Source organism: Oncorhynchus mykiss, chromosome 24, assembly GCF_057628025.1.
Source record: "Oncorhynchus mykiss isolate SJ-2025 chromosome 24, ASM5762802v1, whole genome shotgun sequence".
NCBI classification, from domain to species: Eukaryota; Metazoa; Chordata; class Actinopteri; order Salmoniformes; family Salmonidae; genus Oncorhynchus; species Oncorhynchus mykiss.
Window position 1 is genome coordinate 29186281 of NC_143045.1, and position 14047 is coordinate 29200327.

Here is a 14047-nt window from a genome sequence, read left to right on the forward strand (position 1 = left end):
GAACGCCAGAAACACACACAGGGAACACCAGAAACACACACACACACACAGGGAATGCCAGAAACAGACACACACACACACAGGGAACGCCAGAAACCCAAACACACACACACAGGGAACACCAGAAACACACACACACAGGGAACGCCAGAAACACACACACACACACACACACACACACACACAGGGAACGCCAGAAACACTCACAGGGAACGCCAGAAACACACACACACACACACACACAGGGAACACCAGAAACACACACAGGGAACGCCAGAAACACACGCACACACAGGGAACGCCAGAAACACACACGCACACAGGGAACGCCAGAAACACACACACACACAGGGAACGCCAGAAACACACACACACACAGGGAACGCCAGAAACACACACAGGGAACGCCAGAAACACACACAAACACACACAGAGAATGCCGGAAACAGACACACACACACACACACACAGGGAACGCCAGGAATACACACACACACACACACACAGGGAATGCCAGAAATACACGCACACACAGGGAACGCCAGAAACACATACACACACACACAGGGAACGCCAGAAACACACACACACACAGGGAACGCCAGAAACACACACACACACACAGGGAATGCCAGAAACACATACACACACAGGGAACGCCAGAAATACACACACACACACACACACACAGGGAACGCCAAAACACATACACACACACACAGGGAACGCCAGAAAAACACACACACACACACACACACACACACACAGGGAACGCCAGAAACACACACACACACAGGGAACGCCAGAAACACATACACACACACAGGGAACGCCAGAAGCACACACACACACACACACAGGGAACGCCAGAAACACATACACACACACACAGGGAACGCCAGAAACACACACACACACACACACACAGGGAACGCCAGAAACACACACACACACACACACAGGGAACGCCAGAAACACATACACACACACAGGGAACGCCAGAAACACACACACACACACACACACATGGAATGCCAGAAACACACACACACACAGGGAACGCCAGAAACACACACCCACACATACACACACACACACACATAGGGAACGGCAGAAACACACACACACACAGGGAACGCCAGAAACACACACACACACACACACAGGGAACACACAGGGAATGCCAGAAATACACGCACACACAGGGAACGCCAGAAACACATACACACACACACAGGGAACGCCAGAAACACACACACACACAGGGAACGCCAGAAACACACACACACACACAGGGAATGCCAGAAACACATACACACACAGGGAACGCCAGAAATACACACACACACACACACACACACAGGGAACGCCAAAAACACATACACACACACACAGGGAACGCCAGAAAAACACACACACACACACACACACACACACACACACACACACACACACACACACACACAGGGAACGCCAGAAACACACACACACACAGGGAACGCCAGAAACACATACACACACAGTGTGAACCTGCTTTAATCTGTGAAGAGCACAGGGTGCCAGTGGCGAATTTGCCAATCTTGGTGTTCTCTGGCAAATGCCAAACGTCCTGCACGATGTTGGACTGTAAGCACAACCCCCACCTGTGGACGTCCGGCCCTCATACCACCCTCATGGAGTCTGTTTCTGACCGTTTGAGCAGACACATGCACATTTGTGGCCTGCTGGAGGTCATTTTGCAGGGCTCTGGCAGTGCTCCTCCTGCTCCTCCTTGCACAAAGGCAGAGGTAGCGGTCCTGCTGCTGGGTTGTTGCCCTCCTACGGCCTCCTCCACGTCTCCTGATGTACTGGCCTGTCTCCTGGTAGCGCCTCCATGCTATGGACACTACGCTGACAGACACAGCAAACCTTCTTGCCACAGCTCGCATTGATGTGCCATCCTGGATGAGCTGCACTACCTGAGCCACTTGTGTGGGTTGTAGACTCCATCTCATGCTACCACTAGAGTGAAAGCACCGCCAGCATTCAAAAGTGACCAAAACATCAGCCAGGAAGCATAGGAACTGAGAAGTGGTCTGTGGTCACCACCTGCAGAACCACTCCTTTATTGGGGGTGTCTTGCTAATTGCCTATCATTTCCACATGTTGTCTATTCCATTTGCACAATAGCATGTGAAATTTATTGTCAATCAGTGTTGCTTCCTAAGTGGACAGTTTGATTTCACAGAAGTGTGATTGACTTGTAGTTACATTGTGTTGTTTAAGTGTTCCCTTTATTTTTTTGAGCAGTGTATGATCCCCAATCAGAGACAACGATAGACAGCTGCCTCTGATTGGGGACCACACCAACATAGAAATAAAGAAACTAGAATGCCAACCCTAGTTACACCCTGGCCTAACCAAAACAGAGAATTAAAGCCTCTCTATGGCCAGGGCGTGACAATAATGCTGGCTGCATATCCTCTGTGCTCAACACTATCCCAGGGCTCTGATGCTTTCCAATGAAATAGTAGAACCTGTAACACTTTGACCTTGTGGATGTTACCGTATTACTCATTTATACCAGCAACCACAGAAGTTGTCATACTAATGTATTAACATGTAAATCATTGTACATCTCCTTCAATCTCTTACAATGGCAACTACTTCCATCACTACTGTTGTCATCACACTCATCATCACTCATCACTTGAAACCTCATTTATTCTCTCACCAGGAACCTTCATCACATCAGCACAGCTTGTGATAATTCTCCACTCTCTAGTTAAACTCCAAACTCCAAACACATAAGCATACTGTAGAATCCACTTTCTAACGCGGCCACTTTTCCTGTGTCCGTTCTGCTTCTTGTTGTTAAGCGTTTTAGAAGCGTTGTTGTAGCTCCTTGTTTATCCCGGCAGGGGAACTGGTGGGTTTGGAGCGCTGAAGAAACGGTCCTCCTCTGTTAAACCTGTTTATTTACGTTGACAGTTTTATTATAGCGCTCTAGTCATTACACACACACACCCACACAGAGCTCAACTCATTTGCATAGCTAATGAAGCCATATTTTCAGTCCCCGTTAAGATTTAAGATGGCAGTTGTCTAATTGGAACATTAGCTATAAGAGCCCTTTCTTTGTTAAACTCAGTTTGCATGGAACTAATAAACCATAGTCCCTGTTGCTGGGGACAAATGTACTTTTTAGTTTTTTCAGAGGAGATGAATAGTATGAAACAAGTTCATTGATTTGGCCTCGTTTTCTAATGGAAGAAAAACTGTTTGAAGCACATACGCTTTTTAAATCCTTGCCTTTCTTTGAGCCGGTTGAGGAACGAGTGAAGATGATTGGCAAGACAAGGAGATGTGGAGGATAGCGGATAGAGGGAGAGGGAGGAGAGGAGTGATGGAGGGAGAGGGAGGAGGAGGAGAGTGATGGTGGGAGAGGGAAGAATGTGTGGAGGATAGAGGGAGAGGGGACGAGGAGGAGAGTGATGGAGGGAGAGGGAAGTGTGGAGTAGAAAGGGCTTCGTGGATGATTTGGGTTTAAACGTGTTTCTCTGTTCAGTTTATAGTGGAGATCCTTATCTATGAGAGGAGGAAGATGAAGATGAGGAAGAAGAGGAGGGGAAATAGTCTGTCCATCAAACAGATAGTCCAGCCTGCGCATAGTGAGTCGGTCCATCCCACCAGTACACTGTAAGACATTTGAATGTACTGCATCACACAACCAAGCACATATCGTATGCACATGTACACACACACACACACACACACAAACCTATGGCTCCACTATAAAGCTCACGTCACCCCATCTCACACCATATTCACACACACACACACACACGCACACACACACACACACACACACACACACACACACACAGGGAACGCCAAAAACACATACACACACAGGGAACGCCAGAAACACATACACACACACAGGGAACGCCAGAAACACACACACACAGGGAACGCCAGAAACACACACACACAGGGAACGCCAGAAACACACACACACACGCCCTGTGGGCCTTGGTAGTGCTGCTCATTGGGACTCCTGCTGGTGAGGAGATGGGAATTTTAATGAACTCTGCCCAGCAGGGATCTCCTTTTCCACCCTGCTTCACTCTTGCGGTCGCTCTCTCCTTTTCTCTATTATCGCTCGACTTGTGGGTTTCACTCTGTCCATTTCTCATTTCCTTCTTCCTAAGGAGGGATAGGAGTGTGTCAACAACCTTCAGATACCACTGAACCCACTGTGGTATAATAATGTGATTGACAAGTGTGACTGTAATGTGATTGACAGGCCTATGAGTGTCTTGGAGTGGGTGGGGACTGTTTTGGCTGCAGCCTAGGCCATACACACACATGGGTGCACCAGTAAGATATGTGTGGAAGCAATATTGTTGGTAAGTACTGTACTGGGAATGATGGGTCTGGCAGAGGTGGTGGCAGCTAATAGAAGTTAGAAAGAGGAAGCAGTTGAGGTTATATTTGTTCTGTGTGAAGAACATCCAGACACACCTGCAGACCTCAGCTGGTCAGGCCACTAGAGAGAACAAAGGGAAAAGAAAAGAAAGGAGAAAAGAAAGAGGGAGGTGGCAAAAAAGAAAAAGACAGAGAGAGAGACAGAGGCAGAGAGAAGAGAGAAGCGAGAGAGACAGAAAGAGAAGATAAGAGAAGAGAGAGGAGAAAGGAGAGAAAGACAGAGAGAGACAGAAAGAGAGAGACAGAGCGACAGAGAGAGAGAGAGAGAGACAGACAGAGAGAGCACCAGAGAGAGAGCCAGAGAGAGAGAGAGAGAGAGAGAGAGAGAGAGGAGATAAGAGAAGAGAGGGAGAAGACGAACTGGCACAAAGAGACAGGAAACACAGGGATAAATACAATGGGGAAAATAAGCGCCATCTGGAGGGGGTGGAGACAATCACAAAGACAGATGAAACAGATCAGGTCATGATAATCTTATGTTTCCCCCTCTGAGAAAATGTAGCTTGTCTTTGCTTGTCCCAAAATCTTAGCTTGTCCCAAAATAAAAAATATCAATTGATATTTTCTTCTCTGTTGCTTACTATATTAAAATTCCAAAACAGAAAACGTTTTATTGAAAATCTCCCCCACAGCTGCAAACAAATACTCCAGTATTTCAAAGAGAAGCGTTATCCTCTCACACTCCATAAAACAGTGAATTTTTTTTAATTTTATGTTACAAAAAGGACATCCATCTTCAACATCTGAGTTAATAACAGATACAAAAGCATAAACTGCAATGATGCCATGCAAAATCCTGCATTGTCTCCAGTGCCCTTTTGTAACAGTGGCTTGTGCAGTGCTCTCCATGCTGGCTTTACCTTGTCACCAATACCCAGTTTTACCCTCCAAAGAGTGTCTTTTCTATTCTTCAATGTATCTTTATTCAAAACCTATGTGAGTCTTTCCCATTCACCTCATTCAAACCACCTCTGCCAACCCTCTCAAATCCAGTAATAAAGCCTTTCTGTCTGACTCTGAGATGTTGGGTGTAATCTCTCATCTGGGGAATGGGACATTTTCATCTTGTGCCTTCTTCTTATGATTATTTAGCATAAACAACTCTTCTACTGATAGAGCCTTCCTGCAGCTTCCCTGCAGTTGTCTGACAATCCTTTCCGACCTCACCCACAAATGTTCAGCCATTAAAAAGGGCACAGCCATGGCCATTAACCGTTATAGGGTGATGATTTTGCCCTTCACCAGAATCTTGGAGAAATGTGGGTCCAGCTGCAGTTGTACAATCCATTCTTGCCTCATACACCAGAGGTTCCTCCAGCAGCCGATGCACTGACTCCGCTGGAGAGCATCTGGACACATTCATTATGCTCCAAACCCTAAGAAGGCCTCTGTAAAACGGAGGTACACCCTCCCTAGAAATCTGGCTACTATCAACCAAAAATAAAGCCTTCTTTAAACCTAATCCCCCGACCTGCTGTAATTCAAGACCTGCCACCCCTAAACAAATCACATTTTCTGGTCCATTAAGCAACATTTGAATAAACTGAAACCGGAAAGCAGCAGCCCTACCAGCAAGATGTACAAGACCATGTCCCCCCTCCACTTTTGACAATTACAAAACACTTTGTGGAAGCCAATGATATTTATCCCAAAATAAATCTACAATAATCGCCTGTATCTTAGCCAGAATGACAACTGATGCCACAGTGCAGAGACAACCACATTGTTAACAATAATAGTGTGTCCCCCTGTATGACATTCGAGATAACAACCAACGTCCTCTCCTCATCCTCCCTCCCACCATTTCAAGCACCCCATTCCATTTTTTTTCCATTGTACCCTCATCCCCTTGGTACACTCCAATATACTTAAAACCTCCCTTACACCATTCCAACCCCCAAGCAAAGCCATGATGCCTCCAGACCATTTTTCAATCTGTGAAGCACAACTTTTTTCTCCATTTACTTTTGCAGAGGATATTCCCCTAAACTGACCAACCATGAGACACAAACTATCCATCTCTGCTTGATTTTTCACTACAATAACTACCTCATCAGCATAGGCTGAGAGACGAATTGGAGGAATATACTCTGAAAGGTACACTCCTTCAATACAACTTCTAATGTTATTTAGTAGTGGCTCTATAGCGATGGCTTATAACATTCCTGACAAAGAACACCCCTGCCTAATACCTCTACACACTTTAAAAGGAGCACTCAAGCCACCGTTAACTTTCAGTACACTTTCAATGTCACCATACATCACCCTGATCATGGCAATAAAACCAGAGCTGAACCCATAAGACTCAAAAGTGTGCCATAAGTATTGATGTTCAACTCAGTCAAATGCCATTTCCTGATCAATTGAAATAAGCCCAGCATCCAACCCAATAGCCTTAGAGATGTCCAAAATATCCTGAATCAGGGAAATGTTATCCCCTACCTGCCAGCCCGGGAACACAGTAGGATTGGTCTGTGTGTATGATTTGCCCCATCACCTCCCTCAGTCACACCTGTTGGACAAAGCCTTGGACAGGATCTTATAATCAGTGCACAATAAAGCCACCAGCCTCCAGTTCTTCACCTTCCTAGGGTCCCCCTTTTTTGGCATCCATTTCGGAGATTCCCTGAAACGGACTTCTCACCAATGTGCTGTGACACCCTGCAGGTCTGCCAATGCGGCTTTTTTTCTCTTCAGGGCCTGAGTATGACCTCGATCGCCTGTGGTCTCAACTATTGTCGGGAGTTCAACTATTTCAGACTCTAGGGTGTTCATTGATCTGGTGATGTCTCTGGTGACATTCATGGTGTACTGATTACAGAATTGTTGAATCTGGATTTTCCCTATATCCCACCACTGTTGAAGGGATACGAAACTGGCTTTTGAGACCTCCACCTCTCCCAGAAATCTCTCCACCTCTCCCAGAAACCTCTCCACCTCTCCCAGAAACCTCTCCAACTCTCCCAGAAACCTCTCCAACTCTCCCAGAAACCTCTCCAACTCTCCCAGAAACATCTCCACCTCTCCCAGAAACCTCTCCACCTCTCCCAGAAACCTCTCCACCTCTCCCAGAAATCTCTCCAACTCTCCCAGAAACCTCTCCTCATCTCCCAGAAACCTCTCCACCTCTCCCAGAAAAAACTACAACCTTTTCTGAAGTGAGCATCACTCAATGAAGTTATATTAAAATGCCTGTATGCACTTTTGGGTTTTACAGTGTTAATGAACACCACCTCTGTTATTAAACATTGATCAGAAAGTCCCACTGGAGTTATCACACTTGATTTACAGACCTGAGATTGATGCGCAAAACAATAAAACCAATCTAACCTGGCCAGAGAGATAGTGTTCTCTCTCACATGGGCCCATGTGTTCTGTCTCGTGCCTCCATGTTGGCTCTGCCAAATATCACACAGTTAATGCGTTACAATAAAGCGTTTTAAAAAGTCATTGAGGCTACAGTATTCTTTGTGGTTTCTATCTAAATCAATGACAGTGCCGTTAAAATCCCCAACAAGAAATATACAATCCTCAGTGTTACATTTCTCAATGGAATTTGATAACGTCTCTAAAAAACATACCCTCTCAACTGCCACCACTGGGGCATATACATTTAAACACATAGTGATGTTTTCATACCTCGCTCTAACTTTTAATAACCTCCCCTCAACTACCTCTTCAACCTCATATCACAAAAGCAAAAACTTTTTTGAGAACAGGATAGCCACAACCCCACAGGATAGCCACAATTCCACTACACACCACTGCCCCCCCCCCCCCCAGTCCTGTTGCCACATATACTTCATTTTCACTATCGCTGTGCGTTTCTTGCAGAAAACTTCCATTTCCCTTCATTAACTCATACACGACAGCTCTTTTTTAATGTCTCTCGCCCCATTTTTTTTTAATGACAAATACCAATAAACAAAAGAGGAATAGTCACATGCAAACAAGCATACATACAAACTATTTACATTGCCAGGAATCCTAAACAAACAAATCATATTCATTAATAATACAACAAGTTTTAATTGCCTTTTTGTTTCTCATTTTAGTTAAAGTAGTGCCATATATTGTTTAAACTAATTTACAAAGTGAAAAAAGTTAGGTTTTGAATTAGACCATTTGCAATTGTGAATATGACATTTAGCTATTATTATTAGCAGTTGAATTAAATATACTACATCTTTATCTATGTCAGAATTTCTGAAATAAATCATTATATCAAAACTATTAAATAGTACAACCGGTCCTATTTTTTTGTAACAAATTTAAATAAAAACAATTCTACTATAAATACAGGCAATAAACACATGCAAAATGGTCTCCTCCATTCCACAGAAATCACATGTATTGTCAATATTCAGCTTGAATCTTTCCAAAACATGTTTCACAAGATACATTCTATGTAACATTTAAAATGAAACTTCCTTTACCTTGTTACTGATACAATATTTGTTAGCAATTTCTATGCTTTCCCCCATTGTATATCACCATAGATATTTGACTAAAATAATCTTGCTGAGGGAATTGTAGTATCACAAACAATATTACTAATCTGTTTATTACTACATTTATCTTTGATGTTATGATTGCCAATTAATATATTTTCATGTAATATAATATTTTCATATATTTTCATGTTACTTACATCAACCACAGAGGAATTTAAAAGAGATACAGTCCCCCTTCGAATCGCATGAAAAATAATTCATATTCTTTCAGGGTTATTGGAATTTTAAACGTATCAAGAAATTCCCCATATGAGAGTAGATATCCATGCTTATCCAGTAACTGACCAACCAAAATAATTTTATTCTCAAACCAATTCCGAAAAAAATATACTTTTTTAAAAATCGTATCTTTGTTATTCCATAGAAAGTATCTGTGAGGGGAAAAAATGTGTTTATACGCTAACATTCAAGCTAAAATTGCCTGCTTATGGAATTTGGCCAACTTTACTGGGATTTTATCAACATAAAAATTATATTGAAGCAACATTTCTAAACCAACAGAGTCAAATAAATACTTAGGGAAGACATTCCAAATACTGTTCTGGTTCTTAACATACTTCAGAATCCAATTTATTTTAAAAGTATTATTTAGAGTATTGAAATCTAAAACCTCAAGACCTCCTTGTTCTTGGATATTAGTGAGAATATCTTTCATAGATAGTGAGTCTTGTTCCTCCAGATAAAATGATAAAGAATCTTAACTAAGTCCTTTACAATTTTAGGGGATAATTCAAGTGATAATGAGACATAAACTGATTTGGATAAACCTTCAGCTTTGGACAATAAAACCCAACCGTATAACAAAATATCTCTCAGCAACCAGAGGTTAAATTTCTTCTTTGTTTTCTCAATAATGGGGTTAGGTTGTTTTTCAACCTTGCATATAACAATTCCAAGATAAGTAACTGTCACGACTCTGACCGAAGGTGGCTCCCCTTCCCGTTTGGGTGGCGCTCGGCGGTCGTCGTCGCCGGCCTACTAGCTGCCACTGATTCTTTCCTCCCCCTCCTTGTGTGTTTATTGGTTACACCTGTTATGAGTTTGTGGTAATAGTCAACCGGCCCGCCGGCCCGCCTGTTTCTTTGTGCAGGATTAATTATTGTAACATTTGTGTATGTTGTAGGCGAACGTGTTTGCTTCTGTTCGTGGATTTTGCCTCCGTGTCTTGGGCATTTGTTTTGAGCACCCAGTGTTTCGTGGGGTGGTCGTGTTTCACCGTGTGTGCATTAAAAGAGCACTATATTGAACTCTCTGTTTCCTGCGCCTGACTTCACACCCACGACACCCAGATCGTTACAGTAACCTTATCTTTAATTGGGATACCATATACTTCTTTTAAAACACAGTCCTTTAGTGGAAATAAGACTGACTTATTGATATTAATTTTCAAACCCGAAGCTAAGGAAAAGTCTTCAACACATGAAACCGCTTTAGAAACCTCATTCCTGTTTCTTAAAAATATGTTGGTATCACCAACCAGTTGATATAGATTAAATTCATTGCCAAGTGCTGAAACACCTTGAAAATTCCCTTTCTTGTTATGAAGAGCCATAATTTGAGTAACCAATAAAAATAAAAAAGGACTAATTGGGCAGCCCTGCCTAATGCCACGGCCAAAATCAAATCTTTGGGATGTCCCATGAACTAATTTTACAGAGCTAGTACAACCACAATATAAAGTTTGGACTGCTTTCAAAAAAATGTCACCAAACCCCCAAAAAAACGTATTGCTTTGAACATAATCTCATGTTCTACAGTGTCAAAAGCTTTATAAAAATCCACAAACATAAGAAAACTATCAAGGATGAGGTCATTATAGTCAGTCATATCTAAGATCAACCTGATGTTTTACTAATGTGTCGACCATGCATAAAACCAGATTGTTCTTCATCAATTATATGATGCAAGCCTTGTTTCAACCTCTTAGCAAATACAAGGGCAAATAATTTCCCATAGTTATTCAACAGGTCTTGTCATGTTCCCCATTCCTTTGTTTTGTCTTTATTTAGTATGTTCAGGGTGTGTGTTGGGGTGGGCAGTCTATGTTAGTTTTTCTATATTTTCTATTTCTGTGTTTGGCCTGATGTGGTTCTCAATCAGAGGCAGCTGTCTATCGTTGTCCCCGATTGAGAACCATATTTAGGTAGCCTGTTTGGTGTTGGGGTTTGTGGGTGGTTATTTTCAGTCTTTGTGTGTCTGCATCAGATAGAACTGTTTCGGTTGTCACTTTGTTGTTTTGTGTTTTTGAAGTGTTCAGTTTTCCATTAAAATGATGAACACTAACCACGCTGCGCTTTGGTCTGATCCTTCTTCCACTTCTGAATGCCGTTACAGGTCTCCAGTTGTCTATGTAAAGAGTATCCTTATTAGGTTTGGGAATCAAAGTAATTACACCTTGCTTTAAGGAAGCCGGTAACTCCCTTTTTTCTATTAATTCTTGAAACATAGCAAGAACGAAAGGAATCAATTTATCATTGAATGCTTTATAAAACTTGCTTATTAAACCATCATTTCCAGGGGACCTATTGCCCTTAAGGATTTTAATACAGTCTTTTATCTCAATTTCAGATAACTCATCACAAAAATCATTATCTATCTTCTTAGCAATGTTTGCTACATTGTCTAAGATAAGATCCATATTGGAAGTTGACTGGGCTGATGTATAGAGATTCTGATCAAACTGGGCAACATGCTGAGAGATTTCTTTTGGAATTTCATTGGGAGTATTATTAATCATTAATTTACATATGGAAGTCTTTTCGCCTGCCCTTTTTTCTAAATTAAATAAATATTTTGTATTTTTCTCTCCCTCTTCTGTCCATTTTCATCTTGATCTTACAAACGCTCCCTGGGCCTTTTCCTCATAGATACAGTCTAACTGCATTTGCAATGATGATAGCCCCAGTAATTCCTGATTAGTTAGTTCAGTTTTTTTTGTATAATCCATTATTCCCTTTATGTCATATTCTTTCTCTCTCTTGGCACGAGCAATACCTTTCCCCATTGAAATAGCCAAAAGCCTTATATCAAATTTCATTAGCTCCCACAGTAACTTCCAAACATATTCATAACACAGGCACAATTCCAGTAACTTTTTTTGTTGACAAACCATACATATTTATCTTTATTGAGATCCCTTTGTGGTCTGTTAAAATCGATGGTTCAATCGAGACTGTATCAACCTTGTCAGCCATATCTACAGATATCAGCCAGAAATCAATACGGGATTGTATAGATAAATCTTTGGTACTCCATGCAAACATAATCTTATCTGGGTTCTTATGTCTCCAAATATCTAGAACACCTAACCTTAGACATATATTTCATACATATACACATATATGTCACAAACAGAATTGCTATCCTTAAGAGGTCATCTATCTAGATGATCATGTAATACTGTATTAAAATCACCCCATATTACTTTGGCCAATGGAAATTTAGACATAATTTGACTTATTTTCCTCTCAATGTCTCTAATTAAAATACAGTTACTGAATTGAACGTGGTTGACATCTACCAATAGTATAATCCATCTCCCTGTATTATCTGCTTCATGACTCAATATATGACCCTTAAAGTTGCCTTTTAAAATAGCGACACCTGCTGACCGATTAGTACCAAATGAAAACCAAATATCATTCCCCTATTGACACTTCCAAAACGCAGTATCTGTGGAACAGGCATGAGTTTCTTGAATGAAATAAAAGTCTTACCCTTACAATAAAAATATAAAGATTTCCTTTTCAAAATATGACGGATTCCCCTGGCATTAATAGAAAAAACAGAAACGGACATTTACTATCACAGTGACTATATGAAGAATTTCAAACTTGTATACGTTCACATGAATCAAGGTCTCACAAAAAGAGAAGTTCTTAGTAGTTGCAAATAAAATGATTGACCTAAATTGTATATATATGTTAATACAATTGCAAATAACTTTGTACCGTAGATTGGTAAAACGAATAGCCATCAAGCTAACATTAAGTGTCAGTGCGAATTTCCCTGCCATAAAAAAAATGTATATATAAAAAAAAAAAGTTTGGCTCACACAAACAATGCTCTTTCCTAAAGAAATATACAGTTTTATCAGATGCAAATAAAACTCAGTCCTGCACAACTCACTTGATAAATACCAGCAGTCAACAAGCTAGGCGTAAGCATGAATTTCCCTTCCATTAACAAAAGCCTTGACTCCGGCAAGGTATGCACTTTTCCCTTCCTTCCTTGTGCTCTCAGTCATCGGCCACAGACGACTCTGAGCTTCTTTGTCAAATGCTGTCAGATTCTCCTTGAACCTCAGGTTGTTCTTCTTTAAACAGTCATTTTTCTTTGCATTTTTCCATGTCATATCCCTCGCTGTCCTGGAGATGAATCTCATGATCACTGGTCATGGTGGCTGGTGGCTGGTTGTTTTCCCCATCCCTCAGCCTACCCAGGCAGTGCACTACATCCAGAGAACCTGCCACAATATTTCGCTCCTCCTCCAGGACTATTGCCCTGCAAATGTCCTTCACTCTTGCTTGGATGTTCTCGTCAGATTTTTCTGCTATTCCATAAACTCGAAGATTCCATCTCCGACCATACCGGTCATTCTCATTTTCCTTTGACTCCATTTCAGTGAGTTTCTTCTCCTCCTTTGCAACCTGAATTGTCAAAGTTGCGTTCTGCTGCTTCAGAGTTTTTACTTCCTCAGCATTGAAATCAAGTGATTTCTTCAGGTTAACGATACTGAGTGTTCTTTTTCACCAAATCCATGATGCCATCTGCCCTCTCTTTGATTTTAGCCGTGAGGATGCGGACAATGTTGTCCTGTAGCTGGCTCATTGATCGTTCATTGATCGTTCACTTGATCGTTCACTCTTTGATCGCTCATTGTTTGGGGTATTCGGGTATGAATCACATTTACCCCCCTTTTTACACTGCAAGCATATGAGTTTCAACAATGCCTCTTTTATCCTTGGAAGTTTCAACATCCATTATTCCATGCTACTGGTTATGAAGACGTTAGCAGGCTAACTTAACTACACATGCTGAAACATTTCGATAGCTAGCTTGGA